Genomic DNA, 10,149 nt, shown 5'->3' with positions numbered 1-10,149 from the left:
TAAAATACATATATATGTATAAATAAATACAATGTATAAATAATATATAAATGTATAATTATTAACTGTATAATATAAGTGTATAATTATTAACTTTGGAGAGATATACAAACTTATCTGTATAAATAAACACACACACACATATATATATATGTGTATTTTTAATTCTATAATTTATCTTGGATTCCTCCTCACCCCCAAATTAATAATTAGTTGTACCAGCACCATTTATTAAATAGCCTAGCCTTTTGTTTTGATTTTAAATGTTATATTGCATTCATTTCCCTTTTTAAATTTTTTTTAAAACTGTGGTAAAATACCCATAACAGAGATATTGCAATATTAGCCATACAGTACAGTGATGTTAAGTTTATTAACATCATCGTTTAATCATTCTCTAGAACTTTTCAGTTGTGCAAAACTGAAATTCTGTGCCCATTAAACAATAACTCCCCATTTCTTCCTACCTGTAGCACCTGGCAACTACCATTCTGTTTTCTATATCTATGATTTTTACTACTCTACGTATCTCAAGTAAGTGGAATCATCTAGTATTTGTCTTTTTGTGACTCAATTCACTTAGCCTAATGTCCTCAAGATTATCCATGCTTTAGCATGTGTCAAAATATCCTTTTTAAAAGCTGCATAATATTCCATTGCATGTATATATCATATTATGCTTATCCATTAGTTCATCAGTGGATACTTGGGTTGCTTCCACCTTTTGGCTCTTGCAAATACTGTTGCTGTGAATACGGATGTGCAAATACCTCTTCGAGACCTTGCTTTCAATTATTTTGGACATATACCCTGAAGTGAAATTGCTGGATCATATGGTAATTTTATTTGAAATTTTTTTAGGAACTGACATGCTGTTTTCCATAATGGCTATAGCATTTCACATTTCCACCAATAGTACCCAGTGCCCAAGGGTTCTAATTTTTTCACATCCACATCAATACTTTTATTGTATTTTATGTTCTTTTTTTTAAATAGTAGCCATCATAATAGGTGTCAGGTGACATATCATTGTGGTTTTGATTTGCATTTCTCTAATGATTAAGTGATGTTGAGCATCTTTTCATGTGCTTATTTATTGGCCCTTGTATATCTTCTTTGGAGAAATATCTAAATTCTTTATTTTAAAAATTGGACTGTTTTTTTGTTGTTAAGTTGTAGGAGTTTTTTGTATAGTCTGGATATTAATTCCTTGTCAGATATATGATTTGTGAATATTTTGTCCCATTTCATAGATTGCCTTTTTATTCTGTCAGTTGTGTCCTTTGAAACACAGAAGTTTTAAATTTTGATGTAGTCCAGTTTATCTGCTTTTGCCTTTGTTGCCTATACTTCTGGTTTCATATCCAGGAAATTATTGTCAAATCAAATGTCATGAAGATTTCACCCATTTTTTTCCTAAGAGTTTTATAGTTTTAGATCTTACTTCCTGAGTTTTTGCTAGGAAAAATGTCAAATTTAGAGATTAATTAGGAGAAAATTGGTGTTTTTACAATATTGTATCTTCCCTCTCAGGAGTGTAATATAAATTTCTATGTTTTCAAGTCCTTTTTTATGTTGTTAAGTAACATCTAGTTTTTTTATATGTAGTTTTCTACATTTAATGGTGTAATTTTTATTATTTCATATTTGTTTCTATTGTGAATATTTTTCCCATTGTATTTTCTAACTGGTTTCTGCTAGTAGATAGGAAAGCTGTTAACTTTTCTACCTTTTTTTTGTCATCTTAGGAATCACACCATGGTTTATATAAATATTCAAGTTGATATTCTGATGAGGAAATTATATAACCTGCAAATAATAGCAACTATGTCTCTGAATCTTCAATCTTTATGATCTTTTGATTTTTTTCTCTTATTGAATTGATTGGACCCAGCATTACAGCATTAGGTAATGATAGTGTAGACTCATCAGTCTAGAAGCTAAACACCGCCATATATGTTTAAATAGTATCTCTGATATGACTCCTCTAAGTGTTATTCCATCTCTGTTCTTTCTCCTAGAGTTTTGGTTGTGGGGCATAAGTTTTAGGATCTCAATTTTATTTTGTATACACTATATGTTTAGTTTCTATGATAGTAAAGGCCTTTAACATTATTACTAAAATATCACTTGACATATTATGTTAATTTTCTAGTTATATAACTGAGCACTTCTATATTAATGTTTCATATTTGCCTATAAGTCTTTGATACCTATCACAATACCTGCTTCTTAGCAGGTATTCAATAACTATTGAATGTGTCACACACTAGAGTGAATCTCAAGCTTACCATATTTCTAAATAATATATCTCAATTCCTGATTGATCAGCTTTAAATGATATATCTTATTTCTCTGTGAGTAAGGATTTTAGCTCACTTATATTATCTCTGTCTACAATCCTTCTACATATGTTTGCTATTTTTTATGATAAATTTTAGGTGTGTGGTTTTTTGGTTTTTGTTTTTTTTTACTGGTTAGCTTGGTGACTTTAAATAATATTATACTTAAAGAAGTTTAAATAATACTTTTATATTTCTGTGTTATGTTTCATCAACTTTGGGCAGTATTTCTTGACTTCCTATTTTGGAAAATTAAGATATTAGCTCCTGTGCTCCTTTTTTCATGTTTCCTCCCCTTCTTCACCTGCTACCTTATAGACTTATAGACTGTCATGCTTGTTCACATTTATGTTCTATCCTGTGTCACTGGCCAAGTTTCCCATATTTTTTTTTTTAATTTTTTTCCAACGTTTTTTATTTATTTTTGGGACAGACAGAGACAGAGCATGAACGGGGGAGGGGCAGAGAGAGAGGGAGACACAGAATCGGAAACAGGCTCCAGGCTCCGAGCCATCAGCCCAGAGCCTGACGCGGGGCTCGAACTCACGGACTGCGAGATCGTAACCTGGCTGAAGTCGGACGCTTAACCGACTGCGCCACCCAGGCGCCCCACCCATATTTTGTTCATAGGCTTACACTACAAAATTTTAGCCAGTGAATCACATTTACATATTTATGTTTACAAATAGCATGCTGAAATTAAATTTACTTTTCTATCAAGACTCAAGGTCCAGAGGAAGGAGAATATATCTAGCATTAATATTGAATGATTTATCTTTCTTCTCCATTCTATCATTTGCCATATCTTGCTATCATGTACATTTTTTTTATCTATTTGACTATGATATTGATTAGATTCACCTCATAAGCTCTATAGCTGTTCTGTTGGTCATTTTTTGATCTGCACTTTTTTCTGAAGCCTCATGGCTTGAATTTCTTATGTCATGCAGGCTGAATCATATAGCTGATATTTTAGAGAGGCTCTAGAGTCCAAAACCTTAGATCCTAGTTTATTTCAGCTGCTCTTTAGGTTGAGGTCTATATGCCATTGCTTGGTTCTGCAAATTGGTACTAGAAATGTGAGCTGAGACCAGAGTGGGTGATTACCTAGTGGTTGCTTTCAATGGGAGTTGCATAAATTGGTACCCTGAAAATCTTGGTACTCAAAATTTAAGTTTTTTTTTTATTAAAAAATATTTTAGAGAGAGAGAGAGGCAGAATGCAGAGGGAGAGAGAGAAAATCTTAAGTAGGCTCCATGCTCAGCACAGAGCCTGATGTGGGGCTCGATCCATCACTCTGGGATCATGACCTAAGCCAAAATTGAGTCAGACATTCAATCGACTGAGCCACCTAGGTGCCCCTCAAGTTTTAAGTCTTGATAATATCATTTTGTGTAGTTTTTTAAAGTCCTGAATATGATTTGTTTGATACTCACACTCAGTACCTCTTTTCAACATTTATTAACTCACCCATGCATAGTAGGTACGCAGTGAATATTCTTCTCATGCCTTTCAAACCAAAAAGACATATGGAGTCTATATGCAGATTAAGAAAGGGAATGAGTAAGAAAATAATATTTTCTTTTGAAGACCTTCTCTGAGAAAAAATGATTGTATAACTGGGAGAATTCCTTGGGTTGGATGTATTGTAAGGAGGCATACTTGATGCCCTGTACAGCATTTCACATAAGCAGCATTATAGGTGAGAAAACCAAGGTGCAGAGAAGTCAATTAACTTGTTTATGGTGAAAATTATGAAGTAGCAGGGGTAAATATTCCAACTCAGTTCATTTGGACCTAATGCTCAGAACCTCTCCTTTTTTTTTTTTTTTATCTCTTTAGCATTTGATCATGCCTTCTAAGAAAAGAGTATTGTTCACATTTACGTCTTCAGTAGTTCCTTCAACAATAGTGTGGAAATGGGTTGATTGGGACTCTCCTCCCTTGGAAAAAGGGATATCTGATGATGTCAGAGATATCAGCTAAATGTTAATGGATCTTCATTTCTATTAGCAGAAGAATTAATACAAATTTCCTTTAATGAAGGTTTAGTGTGTCCATCAAATTCTATTTTGACTTATTCTGAGTTTGATCTTAGCTGCAATTAGGAATGAATTCTATATTTATATTTAGAAATATATTTCATATTTCCCTATCTTTCTCTGCTATTTTAATTATATAGGTTATTATTTCTTACTTTTCCTGCCTGATACTGCATTGTTTAACTAATGAATATCTGCTGCTTTCATTTTTAAAGGTGGTTCCTTTTCATATACGATGGAAGTACAGCTAGGGTTTTTAAAAAATGGAAATAGCTTGAGATAATCAAGAGAGTCAGGTAGAGCTAAGTTTTACTTAGCTTTACAACTTACTAGGTATATGTCTTTGGTAACCTGTCAATAGTTTTTCATTATTTTTAAGAGAGGGAACTTGTACCTACCTTGTAGGGTGATATGAAAATTGGAGAATGGGTTTAAAGCACATAGAACAATGCCAGACCCATATGGTAGTCATTATTATTTTTTTTTGCTCTCTTTAAAAAATATAAACTATTATATCTTTTAAGAAGTTATCCAGTCTCTGCTTGAATATCTACATGGATGAAAGCATGTTCTGTAAATTTCCATGTCTAACAAATATAAGCTGTGGAATTTCAGAAATAAATCACCTTGAGTATTAATTTCATCATTTGTAAAATGATGATAATAATAGTACCTACCCCCTAGGCTTGTGGTGAGGAATAAATGACATATATTGCTTCTATTAAGTGCTTACAATTGGGTCTAGCACTCAATAAATACTCAATAAATGTTAGCTCATAGTATAAGTACTAAGAGTAGAGCACTTACAAATATATTACAGCCTGAGTCACCTACTGTATTTTTTTCCACAGCAAAAGTTGTTCAAGTTCTTACTTACATGTGATGATTGACTATAATGTAATGTGAACTTTTAACTTGGTTTTATGAGGCTACAGCCTTATAGGGAGCAACCCATACTAACCACCTACTAGCTTACCTATCCTTGTGGTTCCATAATAAATATTTGCTGAATTTATTGTCTTTGGCAGGGATCTGCACACTCTCTGTAAAGGGTCAGATAATAAATATTTTAAGTTTTAATGCTATATGATCTCCATCACAATTACTCAGTTCTGCCATTGTAGCATGTTTTCACAATATGAAAATTTATGGTCATGGCTGTTTATTAATTAAACCTTATTTATGAAAATGGATAGTAAGCTAGATTTTTGCTGAAGTTTACTAATCTCAGGTCTATGGAATAAAGAAATTAGATCCTTAATACTTATAATAAAATTCATATAAAATCATTCTATTTGGAAATATTTTCAGGTGAGAAAATGTTTTATCCTGTACAGAAAAATGGAAGTGAAGCCTAGAGAAATGGCAAAAATGAACCCCCAAAATGCATTCTCTGTGCATATGTAACAAGACTCCAAAGTTTAGCAAGCTAAACTTTTAAGCTCTACAGCACAATTTCACAGAGATTATTTTAGATATTCAGCTTAAACACATTTCTCAGCAACTGAAACCAGATTAGTGTCGGTATAGAACAACTCTGGACTTTTTTAGAAACTATTTTTTTTATTTTTTTTGAAAGTTTATTTAGTATTTTTGAGAGACAGAAAGAGACAGAGTGCAAGTGGGGGAGAGGCAGAGAGAGAGGGAGACACAGAAGCAGAAGCAGGCTCAGGCTCTGAGCAATCAGCCCAGAGTCCAAAGCGGGGCACGAACCCATGAATGTGAGGTCATGATCTGAGCTGAAGTCGAACACTGAACGACTGAGTCACCCAGGTGCCTCTAGAAACTAATTTTTAAATGAGATGTATACCTTATGTGGTATATCAGATGGGTACTTCTTCCAAATGCTAGCATGCAACCCGTTGCTACAAAACTGTTAATTCTAATTACTTCTGTTAATGCCACTTCCTTCCTACAGTTTTATTTAATGCTCCCCTGCCAGAAACAATATCCTTCCTCTTAATATTCAACTAACTTATTTTTGACATCTGTGTTTTTCTTCCTTTTATTATAGTTATTTATATAGTTATCTGATATCTATTCTTTTAGATTGTGAGCTGCCTGAAGGCAGTATCTGTGTCACAAATATTTTTGTTTTCCAGCACACTGTGTTTTATGCCTTGCATGCTGTAGGCACTCAGTCTATGCTTGTTTTCTGAATTTTTCTTTCAGTGTCTGTAGGGAGATATGCTGGAATGATGTAAAAAGTATTCTCTCTGGCAGTCTGAGTTCTACTTCTGACTTGATCACTTGCTAACAATATACTCAACTTCTCTGAATCAAGGTTCTGTTTCCTCATCTATAAAATAAGGATCATTCCAACACTGCATTATTTTGTGAGGATTAAATGAGTTGACAAAAGTGCCTAAACAGCAAACCTAAGCACATAAAACATTAGCCTTTATTATATCTAATGGATGTATTACATTTCTTTTTATTTTATTTTATATTATGATATAAATGTTCTAAAAATGAGTAGTTAATACATTAATAAGTAAATGTCAATGATGTGAAAAAGGCAGATAACATCTCTATTGAGTGTGAATTAAAGAGATGTTATTATGTTGTTTTCTGCATGTGTCAACAAATATTTTACCCAGTTCTTTTGACAGTTACCATTGTAGCAAAAATAAAGCTATATTTAATTTGAATGAATTCTTATAAGGAATTTTATTTCTTGCCTTGATTCTGTGGCCAAATTAGGACTTGTTTCTGCTTATTAGGCTCCCGCCTTCTGAAAATAGGTAAAATTAACAGCATTTATAAGAGAATTTATAGAAAAGGAAAAGTGGTGTCCATTATCTTTTTATAGCCTATTAATGACTAGTGCATATTTTATACTGAAAAGGAGAGACCGCCTTAAAGAGATGAAAAGTATCACTAACCTTATTCTTTTCTTTATTTCTGGCGTGTTTATGTGTGTAGGTATGATAATGCACCATAACCCTTCTGTGAGACCCTGTAATCCAGCACTGATCAGGCTTAAGAATTTTATTTTTATATTAGTTTCAACATGAATTTTATAATTTCCTAAGTCTAACTTGTTTTCACAGTTTTTTAAAATATTTTTTTTAACGTTTATTCACTTTTTGAGAGACAGAGATAGAGCACAAGCAGGAGAGAGACAGAGAGAGAGAGAGACATAGAATCCAAAGCAGGCTGTAGGCTCTGAGCTGTCAGCACAGAGCCCAAGGCGGGGCTCGAATCACAAACTGTGAGATCATGACCTGAGCTGAAGTTGTACGCTTAACCAACCGAGCCACCCAGGCGCCCCCACAGTTTTTTAATTTATAGTCACTTTAAAATATATTCTTATATATTTTGTTTTTACTTCATTTTTAAAATTATTTTTTTCACTAATTTTAAAAACACTTCCATAATAGCTTGATATTGGGGCACATGACAAGATTAATTCTAGGGACATTGATCATTGTCCAGTATCCCAAAGGACCTGAGTCTTGTGGACTATAAGAAATGAGCTACACCATTCTGCTTCCTTTTTCATGTGCTTCTGCTTAATAGCATTGCAGACATAGCAGAAAACAAATCATAATATAGTCTGTATAACAGTTTGATAGACCATAAAAAAAGAATCCTTTGAGGACTTTAAATGCCCTAATTTCAGCCATTCCTCTGGAGGTTTGAGTAAGAAGCTGCCTGACATGTGGCAGACCAAAGCATGGAACCAAGTATCCACCCTCTGCAAGGAGTCTTTCTGAACTAATCTCATGCTTTAGTCACCACTAGAAACCAGTTCTCTCAGGTCATCTATCATCACCCAAACTCTCACCCTTTTGTTGCTGTTATTGAACTGAGCTTCCATTCCTTCTCTACTCCCTACTGCCTGTAATAAACAAAACCCTTATGTTCCCATCATCTCCTTGTGAATGTTTCTTCATTTCTTGGCTTTATTTAGAAGTACTTACCTTTATTTTATACATATTAATTTATATCAGCTACACTGTTACCATGATATTGGTTAAGACTGGAATCTGTATATGTTTGTAAAAAGGGTCCTAAACCAAAATTTGTACCATGGACAATTGCTATTCTCATCATTCCCTTTTTTTCAGTAATCATCCCTTCAACATGTATTTATTGTTTTCTTGCTATATATCAGACACTGTTTTAAGTAAGGAGGATACAGTGAGAAAATCTTGTATTCTAGTAAGGGAGTCAAATAATAGCAAGTAAAGAAAGAAGCAAGAACTTTTCAGAGTGATAAATGCCGTGTGACAAAAGTTTTAAAGGTGATGGAAATGAGTGATGGGAGTGAGAAATAGATGACAAATTAAATTGTGTAGTCAAGGAAGGGCTCCTTGAGAAGGTGACATTTGAGTTGAAACCTAATGACAGGAAGGGACCAGCCACATGAAGAACTGTGTCAGGCAGGGTGAAGCACAAGTCAAAGGGCAGAGGGCTTCCCTAGAGTGATTTAGGGATGTGTTAGAGATTGAGGTCAAGATTGGGGCCAAATTTTATTGGGCTTTGTAGATCTGGGTAAAAAGTTTTGATTTTATTCTCATTCAAGTCAGATGTCATTAAGAGGGTTTTAAGCAAGGGTTTATGTGACTTGATTTAAATTTTTTTAAAAAATCAGGTAGTATATGCCTACCTGCTTATATTAAATATGTATCTGTGTTCATATGTATTTGTAAAGGCAAACTACCCAAGCAGAACATTAAATTGTCAGGAAGTTTTGGTTGGTGTTAGGGCTAGATTCAGAGAAATCCCAGTATTTTGGGAGAAAGTGATGTTTTGTTCCCTGCCTTGTAAGTTAATAGCCTACACAGTAAATGTTCTGTTTTTTTTATACTTAAAAGTATTATGTGCTTTTTCGGAAAAATGGGAAAATGAAGAAAAGTGTAAAGAAGAAAAAAATTATTGATAGTCATACTGTTCAAACAAAACACTTTTGATGAATTTCTTGATTTTTTCTATGCAAGTGTGTGTATATGTGTATACTGTATACACACTGTCTTGACAAATACATATGAACACAGATACATATTTAATATAATCAGGTAGGCATACATATATACCCATATACATACACATATATATTTGTCATTATATTGCATATACTCTTTGGAGTTCTGCTTTTTTATTGAACAAACATTTTCCATATGTTCATAGTTTTTAGAAACCATTATTTCTAATGAGAGTGTATCACTAAGAGATGGAAACATTGCTGAAGAAGTATTTTCAAGATGGAGTACAAGGATAGATAAGAATTCTTCCCTTTAATTGAACATCCTTTAGATTTTTTTATATTCATTTCCTAGTAGACTGGGGAAGACCAAACCAAAGCAACATTTTTTTTTTCTGAGAAAGAATTAATTCAGAGAACCAAAAAGTATATTTTCAGTCTGTTTTAATTATGGAAAACCTGGAAATATTACTGTTGATTTGAGATGAGGAGATAAATAATGAGACATGGGCAAAACATGATAGTAAACCATAAACATGATTATGTTTCATGTGTAAACATGTATAGTAGGGAGGTTTGATAGGAGAGAGGTTTCAGTGTAAACATACATGGTAGGGAGGTTAGACAGGAGAGAGCCCACAAAGGTGATATGTGTAAAAGAAAAATCAATTTTCAAAAAAACGATGGAGCACATGTGTAGGAATAGTTTACCTGTGAATATAAAGTGGATATTCTCCACTGAGAATGGCTTCCTTACTCAGAGGTAGAGAATTAATTTGGTTATCTTCACTGAAAAGGAAGTGACTAAATCTATTTAGGAAAGGCAGGTGGTAAT

At 33.3% G+C, this 10,149-nt stretch overlaps 1 protein-coding gene across 1 annotated transcript in view; it reads left to right on the top strand.

Annotated features, from left to right (window-relative positions):
* The window catches only part of LOC125919458 (ankyrin repeat and sterile alpha motif domain-containing protein 1B-like), a 123,022-nt gene that overhangs the window by 687 nt on the left and 112,186 nt on the right, over nt 1-10,149 (top strand). The window contains exon 2 of the mRNA XM_049626141.1: nt 474-534. The gene's annotated coding sequence lies outside the window, so the exon portion shown is untranslated. The remainder of the gene's footprint in view (nt 1-473; nt 535-10,149) is intronic.

This window comes from Panthera uncia, chromosome B4, assembly GCF_023721935.1.
Source record: "Panthera uncia isolate 11264 chromosome B4, Puncia_PCG_1.0, whole genome shotgun sequence".
NCBI classification, from domain to species: domain Eukaryota; kingdom Metazoa; phylum Chordata; class Mammalia; order Carnivora; family Felidae; genus Panthera; species Panthera uncia.
Note: the sequence above shows the minus strand (reverse complement) of the source record. Positions and strands in the feature narration are given on the sequence as shown.